Source organism: Pan troglodytes, chromosome 5 (genome assembly GCF_028858775.2).
Source record: "Pan troglodytes isolate AG18354 chromosome 5, NHGRI_mPanTro3-v2.0_pri, whole genome shotgun sequence".
Taxonomy (NCBI): domain Eukaryota; kingdom Metazoa; phylum Chordata; class Mammalia; order Primates; family Hominidae; genus Pan; species Pan troglodytes.
In genome coordinates, this window is record NC_072403.2 from 141,906,317 (window position 1) to 141,925,290 (window position 18,974).

The window sequence follows — 18,974 nt, forward strand, 5'->3', positions numbered from 1 at the left end:
TATAACAAATATTTAGTTAAAAAACTGAAAAGTGCTTTGAAAATGTAAAAGTGTAATATAAATGCTAAATAAAGATAATATATTCTGAACAGCAGGCTCCTTTGAAATAGGGCCTATGAATTCCATTAACACTCTCTGTTTACATGCTTTTAGGAACTTTTAGGAGGGTGTTGCCCATGAACATAACTCTGATACAATACCTACGGTCTAGTAACTAGCCAGGAAAGACACAAGTCCAAGAGCAGCATAATAATTCACATAAGAATACTTCTTTAAGTCATTTAGTAAATGTTTTTTGCATGCCTTCCATATGCAGGTACAGTTCTGGGTGCTAGGAGTACACAGGGAACAAAACAGAAAAAAGCCTGGCCAGGGATCTGAATAGACTTTTTCAAAGGAAGATATGCAAATAGTCAATAGGTACATGAAAAAGTACTCGACATCACTAATCATTAGAGAAACACAAATTAAAGCCACAATGAGATATCACTGAACAGCTGTCAGAATGGCTATTCTTTAAAAAAAAAAAAAAAGATACCAAGTGTTGGCAGTGATGTAGAGGAATGGGGACCCTTGTACACTGTGAGTGGGAATGTAAGCTGATATAGCCATTATGGAAAATAATATGGAGTTTCTAAAATAACTACAAATAAAAATACCATACGACCCAGCAATACTACTTCTGAGTATATATCCAAAGGATTTGAAATCAGTCTGTCGAAGAGATATCTGCACTCCCATGTTTATTGTGGCATCATTCACAATAGCCAAGATAAGGAAGCAACCTAAGTGTCTATCAACCAGTGAATGCGTAAAGAAAATGTGGCATATACACATGATGGAAAACTATTCAGCCTTTAAAAAGAGGGAAATTATGCCATTTGTGACCATACGGGTGAACCCAGAGAACATTATGCTAAGTGAGATAAGCTAGACACAGAAAGAGAAATACCAAATATTCTTACTTATATGTGGAAGCTGCAAAAAATTGAACTCATAAAGGGAGAGTGTAGAATGGTGGTTACCAGAGGCCAGGGAGTGGCCAGGAATCGGGTCAAGGGGTACAAAGTTCCCTTTAGACAGAAGGAATACATGATAATTATTTGAGATGATGGACATGTTAATTAGCTTGATTCAATCATTCTACATTGTATACATACAGCATCACTTTATACCCCATAAATATATACAATTATAATTTGCCAATATTCAATAAAAATAAAACAGGAAAAAGTTCCTTTTAAGAAGTTAACATTTATTGCTTGCTAACCAAGTGCCAAGGATTTTTCTTGGATGCGTCCATCAAATCCTCATAACAACCCCATGAACTAGGTAGTGTCAGTATCCCCATTTTACAGATATAGAAACTGAGGCAAGAGAGGTTCAATAACTTGTCCAAGATCACACATTAGCAAGTAGTGGAGTTGGGATTTGAACCTTGAAATTCAGCCTGAATGTTCCACTAATGAGAAAAAATGACGGGTACTGGATTGACTAAATTGACTGTCTAACTTGGTCCTCTTTAATTTTGTAAGGCCAAAGAGAATGAGTCATACACATTGCTTGGTGTCTTTGGTTTTTCTATTTGATTCAAAAAATGCCTCAATTTTCCATAAGTGATGAGGAGCTATTGTTGGGATACCAGTGAAGATAGGAATCCTGCTCTACAAGTAGCCCTTCTGGTAACCACAGAGTGATCAGGCCTCACAAAACTGGAATGACATTTGGGAATAAGAAGACATGCAGAGTCCACTGCAGTTCTGGCACCTTTATCTTTTGGGCCTCCAGCCACCTATCTCTGTTTTTCTCTAACTTATGGTTTCTACTTATGCATAGTTTCTACTGTCTAATCGCTAATATACCCATGTTTTTTCTCTCTGAGTTGTTTATTAATTGCTTTTGTAATGGCTATCAACTAACTTTTAACCCCAGTGTCCCCAGTGTCTTCAGTTAATGTGGCCAAGTGTGAGAATATGATTGGCTATTCATATGGGAAGCACATTCCCTGCTGACTCACAGGCCACCCCTGCTATTCTACTCAGCCCTTAGATTACATGCCCAATCCTGGACCAATCAGCTGTGGCCAGGAGATCAGGTCAAATGGAAAGAACATTCTAGAACCAGGATCTCAGTGTACTGGTGGCTATTGTCACAGGCATGTTCTGAAGTCTGGCTTGTTCCTTCCAATATTGTTTGTTATATGGCTTCTGAATTTAGGTTTTAAGTGAGTGTGTTATGAAGAATTATCAACCGTCTTTTTAATTTAGAAGTCAGTTGACAATCCCATATTATTCTATTCTTTTGAATATGTCTGCAATATTTCTATCTTAACTTCTTCATATCTAAATGAAATGATAATATATATTCACATCACATCTTTATATATTTAATTTCCTTACGATGTTTAGAATGTGATACATATTATAATCCTTTCCTTACCTGATGAGTACTATACCCCCTTTTTTCCCCCTCAGCATTTCAATTACATTTCACTATCACAAGCTTTGTGCTGAGTGTTGGATACAGATGTATCACAAGCAAGAGACTGGTATTCAAATGAAAAGACCTATAAGAACATTTCAGTGTTATCTAGAACATTAACAGGAAGACCAAACTCAGCTCTTACAAATATCAATGATAAGAATTTTGGCCAAATCAATGTTAACATCATTTTTATAGTTGGAAAAACACAGAGCACACAATTATATAGGCTAAAAAAAATCAATAACTTGACTCATATGTAACAGTAAGATAATACATTAAAAGGATGATTTCAAGAATTGTTCTTTTAGAAAATTTCTATAGAAAGGTTCAATTTTACCTTAAGACTTGTGACCAATAGCACACATTGTAACATGGGGGACCGGGGTTAGGAAAGCAGTCTGTGGCTATGAAACAGATCAAAACTAACTAGCCATTAGGGAATGAAACCCATGACCTTCATCTCATTAGTACCAGGCTTAAGCCAAGCTGAATGAGCTATTCATTGATAACATTATGACACCTATCGGATGAGCCTTTACTCTTTACTTAAAAATCCCTTTCTCGGTTCCGTATTATTTGTACTAAAATATGATTGTGTTGCTGTTATGTGAGAAGGAGTGGGGAGATACATGGCTTTCAAGGAGACTTCAGAAATCAGACTGAGCGCAGTGGCTCATTCCTGTAACTCCAGCACTTTGGGAGGCCGAGGCAGGAGGATCACTTGAGCTCAGGAGTTTGAAACCACCAGGGCAACATAACGAGATCTCCATCTCTACAAAACATAAAAAACATCAGCCAGGCATGGTGGCATGCACCTGTAGTCCTAGCTACTTGGGAGGCTGAGGTGGGAAGATCATTTGAGCTTGGGAAGTCGAGGCTGCAGTGAGCTGTGATTGCGCCATTAAACTCCAGCCCAGGTGACAGAGCAAGCCACTGCCTCCAAAACACAACAACAAAAACTCCAGGAAGCAGGGCCAATTAAAAGGAAAAAAAAGGGAAAAAATCAATTACTCTGTTTACTTTATCTAAGTAGGGAGAGAATTGAAGCTCCTAAGACGTGAGGTGACATGCCTAATGGTTCCCAGTGGTGGTAGCAGAACTGGATTAGAACACCAGTCTCTTGGACTTCACTCCTGGGCACTTTCAATTTGTGAAGGGCTGGCTCATGGAAAATGTAATCCTTGAATTTTTCCAGGACATGAGGGGCCTGTCTTATCAATGCAGGACAAGCATAGTGTTAGGAAAAGGGTGCTAAGCATTTTTGTTTGTTTGTTTATTTGTTTTGAGACAGAGTTTCGCTCTTGTTGCCCAGGCTGGAATGCAATGATGCAATCTCGGCTTACTGCAACCTCTGCCTCCTGGGTTCAAGTGATTCTCTTGCCTCAGCCTCCCAAGTAGCTGGGATTGTAGGCATGCACCACCATGCCCAGATAATTTTGTATCTTTAGTAGAGACGGGGTTTCACCATGTTGGCTGGGCTGGTCTCGAACGCCTGACCTCAGATGATCCATCTACCTAGGCCTCCTGAAGTGCTGGGATTACAGGCGTGAGCCACCACATCCTGCAGGAGCTAAGATTTCTAAAATGAAGTGCATGCAGCATCGACGTTCCAGGATGGAGTACAGTGAGAAGTTTTGAATGACATCCATGAGGGTGGGGGATGGGGTGATGAGAGGCTTCAAAAATTCTCTGGAGAGTGAGTACAGTGATTTGTTTAAAACATTTTCGATGTAAAATGACTTTAGCTTCAGAATATTTGGGAATGTAGTAACCTGAAATCATTTTGGGGTGAACAAGTTTGGGTATAAACAAATAAATATAAAGAAAAATAAAGGAGTGAGCTCATAGCTGAGTGTGGGATGTCAGGGAAGTTATAGACCTGAACCTGAAGCATGGATTTGGTATTTACATGTGGCAGGGTGGAGGAGGGTGGGATGGGAAGGTGGGAGAGTGGTAGAGGATGATGAGATTAAGTGATGCGGGAAAGAAGGCATTCATCATGAATCATTAACAAGTGAGTGAATGGCAGAAGGTGGAATAGACGGCAAAGAAGCCTCTGCTAGTATATTACCGTTTAGTGAACAGATGGAAAAAGGTCCAGTAAATAGTACACATTTATGCAAAGAATAAAATCATGTTACCTAGCTTCTAATAATGTATTTTGCCTCTGTTTTAGATAGTGGCGCCAAAGGATTCTTTGTAGAAAACTTTGACAGCAGCCTTTAAAGTCATTATTCCTACAAGTGAGTACTTTCAAAATCTTTACTATCCTGAACCACATCTTGAGAAAAATTGAGATGAGGTTTTAATAATGATCTCCGGAGGAGAAAGAGTGTATCATAGAGAGCCTCAAGTCATCCTTATTTCTGTTAGTGAACCTCTGTCAGTACACTTTCTAGGCAAGCCTTGCTCTTGAAACACTCGGACCTTTACTCAGGACTTCTCTGATTGGTTCATGTTCCCAGACACCTTCTGGGAAGAAGGATGGCATCATGTACCCTGGATGTTTGTCCTTCAAGAATCAGCTTAGCCATCACTTCTACTGTAAAGCCTTTCCTTATTGCCGCTGGTGCTCAACTGTGTTTGCTCTACATACCTCTGCTATAACATTTTCCATATAACATTACTGTAATATAATGCCCAATTTACTACACTGTCTCTCCACCAGGCTGAATTTCTTGTAGCTGGGGCCTAGTTTTGGTCACCTGTTTATCCCCAGCACCTTGCAGAGCACTTAGCACAGGTAGGCCATTAATACACATTTATAGACTGTTGAACCAGTATCACTGAAAACATATGTGCAACAGAAATATCATCTAGAAATTATCTTGAGAGAAGGAATCTAAAATGGATTTTTCAGAAAGAGGAATCTAAAATTAATTTAGTTTCCATGGGGGCAAGGTCTTAGTTTTGTACATAGCTCATGCCCTTTCTTTCCTTCTCCTGTAGTTTGCCTTTGGCCATTTCACTGCTTATTATTCAAGGGCTAGAGAGAAAAGGAGAGAAGCTGAAATTCAGATCAGTTAATTAAGCTGTTTGGGAACAGCTCTGAAAAGGGTTGAATGTGGTGGGTGAAATCAATAGTGAACTGGTGGTTTGAGATCATCTACAGCTCTCACTACCCAGCCTTCTCTACTTCACACCCCTCAGCCAACGGCTGTTCAACGTATGAAGCATTTTATAAGTTCATTTCAGCTTCACAGGATTTGTCCCTTTGTTCTGGAGTACATGTTAAGGCATATGGCCTGATTTTTGGTTTGGAGAATTTGGTCACTACCCCAACATTAGATATATCGGGTGGTCTGCTTCTATAGGGTAATTTCATGGTCCTAAGGAAAGAATTTAAGAGTTTATTTTCTGAAACTGGTTCAAGAAACATTCCTTAAGTGAAAAAATTCAATCAAGAATAATATTCCCTACACTGGAGAAGGATTTTTAATATAGAACTTCCATCTGTGATATATTTAAATTCTAGGCCTCAGGCAGCAGTTTCAGAAAAGGGCCTCCTTTACCCTTTATTAGATGCAAAATAAATAGTCTACTCTGGGGATGGGGACTTCCTTTTACCTCCCCACTCCTGCAAAATCTAAGACATGCTTCCCTCATTCCTAAAATCACATATGCTACTTTTTTTTTCACACAGCAAACTCTGCTATTGACATCAAAATGTTTATCAAAACTTTAATTACTCAAATTATTTTGTAAGTACTCCTATTCAGTGGAAAAGACCAGTGAAGCTGTCCAAACGGCGGCCCGCAGTCAATGCGCCGAAAGCTGTCAATACTGAAATGTAATACTCTTTTGATCTAGTTTTGACGCTTTAACAAAGACAGGTTTTGCCATTTAGGACCGCTCAGCCATCTTGACTGAATACCTTAAGAGGGTAGTCCTGGACCTGCTTATTGCCAAGGGACTTTCACAGTGTTCTAAGTTACTGTAGGAATCTCAGCCTATTACTCGACAGAGGCCTAACATGTTGGAGTTGTCAATAAAGATCCGCACTTAGGAAGCGGAAAGAAGGCACAAGTTTTATATGCACACTTTCTTTATTATGCATTGTTCCAGCCATCAAAGAGAGGGAGATTGTACTCTCCCAAAGCTTACAACTTTGTTACTTTTCATGACCTGTAGCATGTATTTAGCCTTTGGGTAGTGTTTGTGCAAGACTAAGGCCCACTCTTTAATGGCTGAATGCATACATTTCACAGCACATGGTGGATTCGCTGCTCTGAGAATTGCCTTTAAAAAAAGTAAAGTGAAAAATAGACAAAGAAATCTGGAACCTTAGCAGTGTTTCCTATTTGTTTGGACTGTTCTTGAACCAGCTCTGAGGCGGTGACCGGGCTATTGAAAAGATGCACCTGAAACAGGATCTGCGGGCAGCTGCATTTGCCACCCGGCTTTATTGCTGCTTTCCAGCGGCGAAGGCGCAGCAGCAGTAACAGGGAAGCCAGAGCGAGCCTCCCCGGCAGCGGCGGCGGCGGCGGCGGCGGCGGCACCGGCACCAGCGCAGTTTCCCCTCTCCCCAGCCCTGACTCTACGCGCACATGCGCACTACGCCCGCAGCCCTGGACCATTTGTCAGGACTACTCGTGAGACGGAGAAAAAAAAAAGAGAAAATTTGGGGGTAAGAAGCGGTTGATCGGATCTAATCTCTAATTAATCTGAAGATTTGTCCGTGCAAAAGCCATTCATTTATTTTTCTGGGTGAGGATGAAAGTTAAGAGCCCTATAGAGGGAAGGAAGCGCACCCTCGTCTTGTGAAACAGATCAGGGGAGGGGAGGGACAGAAGGGGTTTCTCCCCCACTTCTCTGCGCCTCTGGGAAAGAGGAGAAAACTTAATCCCGGGGAAAAAAGTGGGCAAGTGACTCGGAAACGGCTGGAGGGGGAGTCTCTGGGCATCTCACTCTGAAGTAGTGAGTGCGAGTGTGAAAGAGGAACAAAAGAGAGAGAAAAGAGAAAGGAAAAAATGGGGGGAGGAGAGACTTGTATTTTTTTCTTTGCGCGCACACGGGGAAGGGTGTGGGGGGCCGTGCGGAAGGGAGCCGGGGCGAGGCGGCCGCGTTGGGCTCAGGCTGGCGCGCAGGCGGCGGGATGCGTGTGGCCCCCTCCCCCGCGCCCCCCGAGCTTGTCACTTTGGTCGCTTTCGTGACACCGGGCGCGGGGTGGGGGAGCGCGGCGGCGCCGGGCTCCGCCGGGGTGCGTGTCCGGGTGGGCGCCGCGGAGCCGCAGCCCAGGCGGCGAGCGCGGCCGCCGAGGCGGGGGGCGCCGGCGGGGGGCGCGGGGGCGGCCGGGGCCGCGGATCGGTGCGGCGGGAGGCGCGAGCCCCGCGCGCCGCCCCTGCGGCCCCCTCCGCCCGTGTGGCCTTTGTGCCGGGCGCGCACCGGAGAGCGAGCGAGCGGGCGGGCGAGCGCGAGAAGTACAAGTACGGGAGACCGAGGCAGTGGGAAAAGAGGCCGGGCCACTTTCTCCCCTTTCGGGCTGCGGAGAATGGACTGGTTGAATGTGCAGGCGCGTCTCCCCGGCGTGTGCTGTGTGTGTGCGCGGCGGAAAGGCCTGCCCGACTCCCACCGCGCACACGCACACTCACACGCACGCACACACACGGACCCGCGGCGGGGCTCGGCGGCCGAGAGTTTGCGTGGCTTCCTCGCCGCCTCCCTCTTCCCAACGGAGTGTGTGAGAATTTCATATAGATCAGCTCCAATTTCCGCCATTTTGGGAAAGTTGCACAAAAATAAACCCTCCGGTTTATTTCTGCCCGAGGCAGGAAAGTGCTTTGGGAAGCGAGGCGGCGCGGGCCCGCGGCGGCCGTCCGCGCGGGAGAGGGCGCGGGCCGCGGGCCGGGCCGGGAGCCCGCGCCGTCGCGGCGTTCGCCCCGCGCCGTGCCGCGCCGCGCCGGCCCGGGTGCGGGCGCGGGCGCGGGCGTGTGTCGGGAGGCGGCGGCGGCCGCGCCGGGGCGGCGGGCTTGTGGGGGGAGGGTGGGGGCGGCGCGGGGCTGCTTTTCCTGCAACTTGTTTACGCCTGCCTTATCCTGGGGAGGAAAAGAGGGGTCGGGGCCGGGGCCGCCGCCCGCCTCGCGCCGCGTGCGTGTGCGGTTCCGGAATAATGGGCTTTGCACACTCGCGTCCTGGGCCCCGCGGGCCGTCCTCGCGCCGCGGCGGCGGGGCGGGGGGAAGTAGAGGCCGGCGGGGGTGGGGATCGGGAAGCGCAGGAGCCGAGGCATCCGCCGCGCGCCCCGCGAGCTGGTGGAGTGTGGGGGCCGCCGGGCGGGGAGGAAAACTTGAGAGCCCTGGAAGGGGAGGAGGGCACGGTGGCACGGGCGGGGGGAGGGCGCAACTTTTGGACTGGTGGTAAAACTTTAATTACCTCTAAAGAAAAAAAGGCCCTGCGATTCCCCCCTCCCCCAGTCCCGGTCAAAGCACGGCCCGCAGCGCGACCGTGAGAGAAAGTTTAAAAGCGGGCGGGTTCCTCCCGGGTCCCCGCGGAGGGCTGGGGGCGTCGGTCTGTCCGTCTGCGCTCAGAGGGAGGTGGGGGTAACTAGCCGCTCTCCAGGGCGCGGGGACCGCGGCTCTACCCCACCCTTCCACGGGAGACGGAGGTAAACGTTGCTTCGGTTTCCCTTCTGAGTCCCCCTGCTGCCACCACCCCGCTTCCTTTTCCTTCCCCTCCCCGCCGATTTTTTGAGGGGACCCGAAAAACGGAGTCCCTTTCCTTAGGCAACTTCCTCGGGCGCTGTGAGCACGGCCCTCCCCCTCACCGCCCCCACCCCCAACGCCCCGCATCCCTTGGCCCGCTTCTTCTCCACCTCGGGGCCACCGCCAGAAAAATGCATTCGAGATCATTCAGAGTGCACAGAAACAAAAATAGATTTTTAATTGTTAGGTTAGGGGAAACTGAGATGAGAAATAAGAATTTGGGGTGGGGGGGCGCGGCCGGGGCGAGTGCGTCCAGTTCTCCTTTTGGTTTTCCTAGAGCGTTGTTTGTGATGTCTTTATTGGTTTAGGGAGTCCGAGAGGCTCTGTGCTGGCTATCTCGGTCGCGTGGATTTTTGCGCAAGTTTTTAGAAAAACACTGACTCGAGTAGAGAGCATTTCTCCGGAAAGTTTCAAGTGCAGCAAAATAGCGAACGTGCAAAACTGGCCAAGGGGAGACCTCTAGTGGTTGAACGCGTCTTTTAAGTTCGGAAGGCCGAGAGCAAAGTTTGGCCTTTACTTGTAGCTACGTAGTCCGTTCAGACGTGGAAGTAATTAGAGGACCTGAGCGAGCAGCCAGATGTTGTGTGAAAGGATGCTGATCAGAAATTGAAAGTTTAGTAAATCGAAGCAATGAATTCTGAGGACTCAGACCCTGTAACTTCCATCCTACATGAGTTATATGGGAAAGACACTTTGCTTTTATTCAGGGATTTGAGATTGATCGCTCCCTGAATTGGAAACAATTGTTTGCTTTTGCATTTATCGGTGTCTGTACCTCTGATCAATTTTTAATTAACGAGTCTCAGCTGATGACTTTATTTTGCATGTTAATAAAACTGCTAAGTTGAAATGTGTTTAAAAGTTTGAAGAAATGGAAAAGACCTTTAGTTGAGATTTGTCTTTTATATGAGCTGTTCATTTTACTGTCTGATAAGTATAAGGCAATTTTATGTAGTTTCTTAGCTGTATAGTTATGTATAGTCCGAATAAGTGGTCCCTTTTGGTTCTAAGACTGTAATTTTGTTTCACTGAGTACGAAATTATTTCTGAATACTTGTATAATTTGTGATTTAAAGTCCTTAAATATGTGGGCAAAAATTTTATGTAATATCTATTCTTTTTCCAGTGTGTTTTCTGTAAAATATCTTTAATTTTAAAGATAAAAGCAGTGAGGGAAATTAAAGTTGACTCAAATGATCCTTGTAACTTTCACCTGCCTGTCATATACAACAGGAGAGACGTTATTGGGTGAATTTAGGACATGGGAATGATACGAATGATTAAAATCCATTTCAACTCATCTAGAACCAGCTTATTTTATTTTAATTTACCGAGTGGCATGGTGTAAAATTATGCCTAAGTGATTCAGAATGTAAGCTTCTTAATTGGGGATGGTGGATTTGAAGGTTTCTTTTTGATGACAGTGTTTTGATTTTACCTTCCCTCTCTTTAAACCAATGCTAGAACCCTTAGGAGAAATTTTGAGAGTGGACAGCAATTGTGAAGATCGCCAGAGAGTTCTGTGTTTCATCACCGCCGAAAGGTAAGACCCGCTTGTTGAAATAAATTGCTTGACATACCTGCAAATGTTAAAAAGCTGCATTTGGAGATCAGGAAGGAGAGTATGAGACAGGGTTGGCAGAAAAACATCATTTTGTGGGGCTGCTTTGAATGCATGAATGTATTGACACTAAATGTAATTGTAGTTTGGATGAAACATTAGGAAGTTATGAGATTGTCCTGGATAATCTTTGTATTGCCTTACTTACTAGATTCTTAATTAGCATTTTAGCACCTGTTTTCTACTGAAAGTAAATGTTTTATTCTTTGGAGTTGAAAAAATGGAAAAACTGGAATAAAATGATTGTAAATTAAGTGTTACATTGTTATACAGCGATATGGAAGATTCTGGAACTCTAAATGTCTTGGGGGGCCAGTGGTAAAATTTTGTGAATGAAATTTACATTGGGTGCTTTGGGGGTATTTGTCACATAACTTCTATGGCATAAATCCAAGATGGGCTGACTTGTGCCAAGTGCCATGTTGCAGGGTTATGAGTGAGTTTCAGTGTGTTAGCTTAGACTTGTCAACTTTTGAACATACCTCCACAGGGAATACAGCTGTTGTCTACTAAGATCTCTTTGGTAATTTTGGAGGGTGTTGGCTTCTTTCCAATACTCCAGGTCCTTCTTTTAGGGCAAAGGTCATTCTCAGGCAGAGGGGGCAGCCATCTCTGAAGGTAGAACATTTCAGTACATTTGTGCTACTCCAGTGCTTTCTACTGTTTATACCTTTTTTTTCTTCCTTTAATCTTCCCCTCTCCTTTTCTGCCTGCTTTCCTGCCCTCTCTGTCTTGAGTAATAAAGGGGTCGCTAAATCTTGTTTGGCAAAAACAAAAGAAAACCAAAATTAGCCTACCTTTTTAGAGCAGAACTAACAACCTTCATTGGGCCAGGTGTAATCTAGAAATCAAAATGAGTAATTATTGATATAAAAATGATTAACAGGAGTTTATTGTCATTTGCTGCTTGTGGATCATTTCGAATTGTATAATTAGCAAAATGAGTAGATCTGGTCCATGTGGATATGCAGCAGAGACAATGGGGCAAGAACAGCTATAGGAAGGTCCTGCAGACAACTAGGGTTCAAGAAGAGTAAAATCTGTTTCCTAAGATGGTGAATTTCATGTTTAAATGTGCTGAGTTGAAGACACTGCTTATTTTTCTTTGTCTGGGGAGTCACTGTGTCTGTGGATAGAATGCTAGAATAGGAATCAGAAGACTAAATTTAATAACTAGATATATCACCTTGTATATGTCACTCTACCTCCTTCAGCCTCCATTTCCTCATCTACAGAGTGGGAACAGCAATACTTGCCTTGCATCTTTTGTTAAAAGAATCAAATAAAATCAGATTTTGAGAACCATAAAGAGTTATTCAGATGTATAGTGGTCATATCATTTTACCTTCGTCCAGCTTTATGAAGGGCTGGAGGTAGATTGTCTAAGTCAGAATATAGTGATTTAACACTTGGCTAAAATTTTTAGATTGGTTTCTGATGTGTGTATTGTATGGACTTCTCGGAATATTTCTAGGAGTATATCTTGTCTTGAGAAAAAAGTAGTTTCCCTTGTATACTATTGGCTCTTTGAGGGAAGAGACCATGCTCTAACATGGTGCGGAATACAAAACCTGAAATTTATTTATCCCAAACTAGTCATTTAATAAGTAGAAGGAGTAAATGAAAGAAATACGTTAAAATGATGCCTAATTGTGAAAATGGTAGGGTGATGAAAGTAGAAGGGTTGGTGTGAGGGGAATTAATGTACTGTAATTAATATTTTAGTTGCATGAGTCTGCTGGGAGATGAGGATGAGAAAATAGGTAACTGGAGTAGTAATGATTTAAACTAACTATAGGGGCCAGAACATGAGTCCTCCGAATGACTGAATTTAGGAAATGTCCAAGTAGGGCTTTTCCTCCTTGTTTTCTAGACCTCTTTGGCTGCAATCTAATTATAGCCAACTATGTAAAATCTAGATTAAAAAAATTGTAAGTACTATCTATTATTATTTTCGATTTGATGCTACTGAACCTGACAAAATGAACCCTGACAGGTTTTAGTTTTACTTCATCTCCACTCTTTGGAGATTATCCAATCAATGTTCTAAGAATCCAAAAACCCAATAGGAGTGGAAAAAAGAAGTATATGTCCTGTTTAATTAGTCCCTGAGTAATTGAGAGTTGATTCTTAAAGAATTTCGACTGGGTTGGTAGTTTATTTTTAAGAATTCTATATTTCAGCCAATGCTGTTTATAGTAGTGCAGTTAGGATGGGGAATTTATGAGAGAACTTACTTTATGTGGTGGGTGGGATATACCGTTGGCATCCCAAGGATGGATAACTTGAGTGATCCCTGCAGTATTGTTTCTACTAGTTACTTAACCAGTTTTTTTCTGAGCTCTTACAGTGTTGAACACTTAAAAGACGAGATCCTTGCTCTTGAGGAGTTCTAGAGATCCTTACTCTGGGACTAGACATAATGAGCTCTTCTAATAATAGTATAACAGTTGCACATGGTACCAGTAGGAAAGGATGAGGGCTCTAGCACTCTTTGGAGCTCTTGAACCAGGAAACATGGATTTCTGGGCTAACTGATGCAGGACCATGGCATATCATCCAATACACATAGCACAATATAATGCATTCCTTTTTTAGTGCTTCGCCTTCAGAAATGAGTAAGAAGCCCTTCACCCACTGTCAAGGAATGCCTGAGTTGTGTGTCTAGCAAGAGTCTAGCAAGATGGATTGAGGTGATTCTTTCTTTGACCAGTGTGTTCACAAGGTAACTTTCTGGTGAAGATCTACACTATCTTCCACTGTTACCACTTGCCACTATTGAGGGATTTGTTCCTCACAAGGATTTGGGAATGCTTATAGTATAGGTAAAGATAATGTCTTTAGAGAGAACTATTTATATGTTCATATGTGTGCACATTTATATGTGACATCTTGAAGTTCAGCGGATCCATGGAAGATATATTTTCTAAAGGGCTTCATTATCTAACAGGAATATTCTCAGATTATCTCTTTACTGTATTAAATTATTTCATTGATGGTTGTGGATGTAAGTCAATAGTGGGAAATGATGAACGGATTTGTATTGACTGTGGCAGCTATGCAGTGGGTGGATGAAAAGAAGCACCAAGAAAGGGTATCCTTGATATATAACTAAGCTTGATTTATGAAGTAAAATTGGGAAAGACCTTTAGAAAATTCCCATTTGGGAGACAAGATAGTTTGGAGGAATGAACAAGGATCTTTGAGAGGAACTTGAGTAAAGTTAAGTTGGGTGATCTTGGATGAGGGAACTTTCCTCATAAACTGTAGTTTCTTTCTGAGTAGACTTGGAATTGATTGGTTGGATGGTGATTATAAGAATGATATGTATATTATATGTAACAGTAAAATGCCTTCTGCATTATTATTCTTTCTCCCATATACACTGTAAATCATTGTTTTGTGTTCCACCAACAGATGCTTATTGAACGTCTATTTTGTCTAAATTACTGTTGTGAACTGCTTCACAAAATCAACAATTACAGCAGGGTTGAATGAATGTATGTGTTGGGGCTACAAAGACATCGAGCATCAATCCTTGGGCTCAGTATATTCCTAATCTAGTTGGGGAGATAACCCATACACATACGATGGCAATTAACAAAACAAAGCCATGGTTAAGTGTGGGCGAATGGTAGATAAATGCTGTAGACACTGTGATGGCATCTCTGGATGTGGTGGTAAATGTGTTCCTGTGATAGGACCCGGCAGATGGGGTTGCTCTTTTTAAAACCCTATGAAGTGTTGATATACAATGTTAAGTGCAATTGTATATCGAGTGCCTTCTGAAGATCAAGCATTAAGCTAGATGCTTTATATTTATTTATTCATCCAAAAAATACTTTGAGTGCTTTCTGTATGCCCAGGTACTGTTCTAGGCACTGACTGTTACCTCTCATACTTTCACTAACCTTGAGCACTGGGTATTATTTTTTGTCTTTTAGAGCAAACTGGTGCTCAGAGTTACTTAGTAACTTGTTCATATTATGCAGTTTGAAAGGGGTGGAATCAGGGAAAATGATACTGGCATATGATTGATGTGTCTTTAGGTTTTTGATTTTCAAAAGAGTAACACATAGAATATTTTAAAAACAACACATTTCCAGATTAAGGTATGTGCTCTTTTACATTGGTTTACTAAGATGAGCAATAATGAACAGGTATAAGAAAAATAGATGAGAAGAAAAACTGGCTTTACTTTCTTCTTTTTTTTTCTTTTTAAAACCAAGAATTGAGAAAAGACCAATTATTGAATTATTCTGAAAAGAACACCTTGGTCTAGCCCATGGCCTTGAAATGATCACAAACTGTTGATTAAACATTACTCAGAATAGGCTTGGGAATCACTGGGCTTATTTATATAAAGATTTCATTTGTTCTCTATAGGAAGAGACCCAATAAGGTAGTAGGACTAGTTATGAAAAGATATATATATAAAGCATCAATCAATGAAAGAATGGGACCTGAATCTACCAAGGCAGGCTCAGTAGGTTATGAAATTTACTCTAAAGCCAGGATTGTAAAAGGAAAGAAGAAAATTAAGAGAGACAATGGTGGGGAGAAAATGGAGGGGTGGTGTGGTAGAAATGTGTCCTAGAATCAAAGTATAAGATGAAAACAGGGAATATGACTAAGATCCTGAGCAAGAGTGCTATAATTACTGGTGTTATACACTGTAACCAAAAGAGTATGTCCCATGTTTGCAAAATGAGGTGAAGAGTCTATTTTGACTCATCGGGTGGTTTTGTATTGCAATGGGAATTATATCTCTCTCTTATATGAGTTACGGTGGATCAGGCAGTTCTTCAGTTTGACTTAGAAGGATGCCATTGTAGGCATTGATTACAAGGTAATGGGCTGTTTCTCCTTTGTTGAAGTTCTATTTAAAACATTTTTTGAGCATATACTATGTACCAGACCTTTTAAAGGCTGGACCATAGCTTTATATTACATAAATTTTGTGGAATTAAGCTAATTTAGTTACTAGAACATTTTGGGTATGATTGCTTAGGTACCAAAATCAGTTGATTATTTTTCTCCATCCATTACACTGTTGAACCCTGAATAGTGAATTGAAATTCCTAGGTGGTCAATCTGGTCTGGTTGTTAAATGATCTTAGTAATTCACCGTATTGGTTTGTGGTCTAATTGGGTGGACTTGAGGCTTAGCTGTTCAGTCTATTGATAAGGAGGTTGGCTACAAATGGTTATCAAGATAAGCCTGTAGACTTCTGTGAAAGAAAAAAAATCTAGCCAAATCTAATTCATTACATGCAAAAGAGAAATCAAGTGTAAATCTTTTAATTTTAGCTTTATGTTCTATAAAAATATGAAGCAAAATAAGAAAAAAGAAGATACTACTTTTAGCATTAAAAATTATGAAGTAAAATAAAAAAGAACAAGAGAGTACTTTTAGTTTTTCTTTTAAAATTTTAGTTCATGCATATTTAGCATATGCATAGAAATTTCTGTGTCAGGTTCTTGTTCTTTTTATGGCCCTTGAATCCCTCTAATGGGTGTAAAATTTCTATTATTACCCTTCTAGTATAGTATGTTGATGATATGCTAGCACTTTAAAAATATGTCTGACTCAAATTGAGGTATAGTCTGTACGTTGAACATGAATTTAAAATAAAAGCATTTAATGAGAGTCTATTAAATATGCCATAGGCCCGTTAATGTCAGTTTGTGATTTCACTTTCTGTGTACCTTTTTTTTTTTTTTTCTTGAAAGGCATTTTTCATTTTCTGTTCCTTCTTTAGAGGAAGTAAGTAGGTTAGGCCACAGAATCTCAAATAATTCGTCCTTCTTACAGTAACACAGAAGGGCAGGAAGTTGAGATTTTGTAAAGGTTGCCTTTGGTGACTACCCTTTGCACATGATCTCCATGGCAGACAAGGTAGCAAATCAGAGAGACCATTGTAACATTATAAATAGGATTGTTCACATTAAAATATGACTAGCTGATGAAGGGACAATGTTTTTGAGAAAATATCAATAAGATGGAACCGCTGATTTCATGTTTAAAGGCAGCATGGATTAGTTCACACTCAGGTGTCTCCTCTGCAGGGATGGATTTGAGAACAGAAGACCCAACTTCTCAAGAATTTGTTCTTGATGCTGCTAAGATTTCAGTTCTCACATTGAAATAATGATCTAGAGTTTTTCCTGCCTAAAATCTATGAACTTAGGTCCTTAGGACAGATTTCACATCTCTCCACAACAGACCTTAATTCCAATATGTGTGTGATTCAGAGTACTTATCAGGCAGGATGAGTAGAATATCAAAGCTGGTCTCTGTCATGCTTGATTTGAAAGGAATATTTTTCTTCGTAGCAATGTGTGTTTGTTGAGAGATGCTTCAAGTGTGAGTTTAGATTTTTCTCTTATCCTTATTGAATAAGTCTGTTTAAGAGGTTTGAATTTAACTTCTTTTGATGTGTTCTCCACTGACACTTATATAAGGAGAGTTTCTTGGAGTGGTGATGTTATGCTTCTGCCAAAGAGGTAAACAAATACTTAGCAGCCTAGTTGTTAGAATTTTCACTGGAGAATATGAGCTAGATGGACAGATGAAGGTCTTTCCCTGATTTTTCCTCTCCCCAAGCCCCTTCCATTCCCCTCCAGTAGTGTATTGTATTTTCCTCTTCTCTTTTTTTGATTCATTTGGTAAGTTTTATCAATACCTACTATGGATATTCATAAGAGATAACAAAATGGGTAAATCAAGGTCTCTGTACTTCAAAACCTCCTATAAGTAGATGATCAAGATACAATGTCATAAGCATTATAATCAGTGTATAGATTCTGCCCTCCCAACCCCACTTATGTCCTGGTCCTGGCATCTTACTTGCACGTACATACTCCAGTGCTCCTATAGAGAAACACTCCCACTGTAGCCCCTTTGGGGATGATGACCCAGAGCTTTCATCTCTCTTTTTCATACTGGTCTCTTGCTTTAATCTCTCACAGCACTTTCTGTTTGCCTCTGTACCAGCTCTCTTGAAAGCAGGTCCTGGAACCACATTTGGTACGTGAGGACGTTTTTATGCCTCCTCAGCAAAAACGTCACAGTAAGGTTGCGAATGGCCTAGTCCTGAGGAGTTTCTCAGAAATTATGTCCTTTTTATTTTGTTGGCAGTTAAATTTTTTTTTCTTTATAAGAACTTGGCAAAACTAACAGCTATTGACCTTACATCAGTCTTCCAAATTCACTTTGAAGTCTACTTGTCCATGAAATCTGAGTCGTACCGTTGTTTTTGACTGCCCTGCTGCCCACCTTTCCTGTCCTCATCTCTGGACTCCTGAGAAATTAAATAGGCCTTTTTTGATGTAAAGGTATTGGCCTTCGCACAGTTTTCATTCCTCTGCCCTGTGAGACTTCAGAGATCTGATAAACTGGTTCTTGGAGGGCATGTGGACCCTGGAGAGCCCCTCCCCTCCCCTGCCCTGCCCTCCTCTGTTTGAGACAGAGTCTCAGTCTGTCACCCAGGCTGGAGTGCAGTGGGTGGTACAATCTTGGTTCACTGCAACTTCTGCCTCCTGGGTTCAAGTGATTCTCGTGCTTCAGCATCTGGAGTAGCTGGGACTAGAGGCATGCACCACCACGCCCAACTAATTTTTGTATTTTCAGTCACCACCACACCCAGCTGATTTTTGTATTTTCAGTAGAGATAGGGTTTCACCATGTTGACCAGGCTGGTCTTGAACTCCTGACCATTTTTGATTCACCTGCCTTGGTCTCCCAAAGTGCTAGGATTACAGAAGTGAGCCACCTCTCCTGGCCGCTTGTCTTTTCTTTAGAATAACTGTAACTTTTACATACCAAGCATTCACTGTATGCAAAGCACTCTAGTGTACATAATTTTTTTTTAAAAAAGTTTTTACACCCCTATGGAGAGGATATACCTAACCCATTTTACAGATGAAGGAGCTAAAGCTCAAGAAAGGTTAGGTACCCTGGCTAAGATTATACAGCTAGTAAATTGTGAAGCTAAGATTTAAACCCGGCCGGGTGCAGTGGCTCACGCCTGTAATCCCAGTACTTTGGGAGGCTGAGGTGGGCAGATCATGAGGTCAGGAGATCGAGACCATCCTGGCTAACACAGTGAAACCCCATCTCTACTAAACAAAATACAAAAAAAATTAGCCGGGCATGGTGGCGGGTGCC

General features: G+C 42.2%; 1 protein-coding gene across 14 annotated transcripts in view; it reads left to right on the forward strand.

Moving 5' to 3' along the window:
* The first annotated feature begins 2,122 nt into the window (after positions 1–2,122).
* Positions 2,123–18,974, forward strand: part of L3MBTL3 (L3MBTL histone methyl-lysine binding protein 3) — a 127,887-nt gene continuing 111,035 nt past the window's right edge. For 4 of the 14 annotated variants that reach the window (XM_063813459.1, XM_063813461.1, XM_016956295.4 and 1 more), the window contains exons 1-2: positions 7,898–8,160; positions 10,648–10,726. The gene's annotated coding sequence lies outside the window, so the exon portion shown is untranslated. Of the gene's footprint in view, positions 2,270–4,660; positions 4,728–6,809; positions 7,112–7,506; positions 7,685–7,793; positions 8,161–8,676; positions 9,087–10,647; positions 10,727–18,974 lie in introns of those variants that run through there. The other 10 variants (XM_063813458.1, XM_009451987.4, XM_063813465.1 and 7 more) reach the window with 6 other exon arrangements.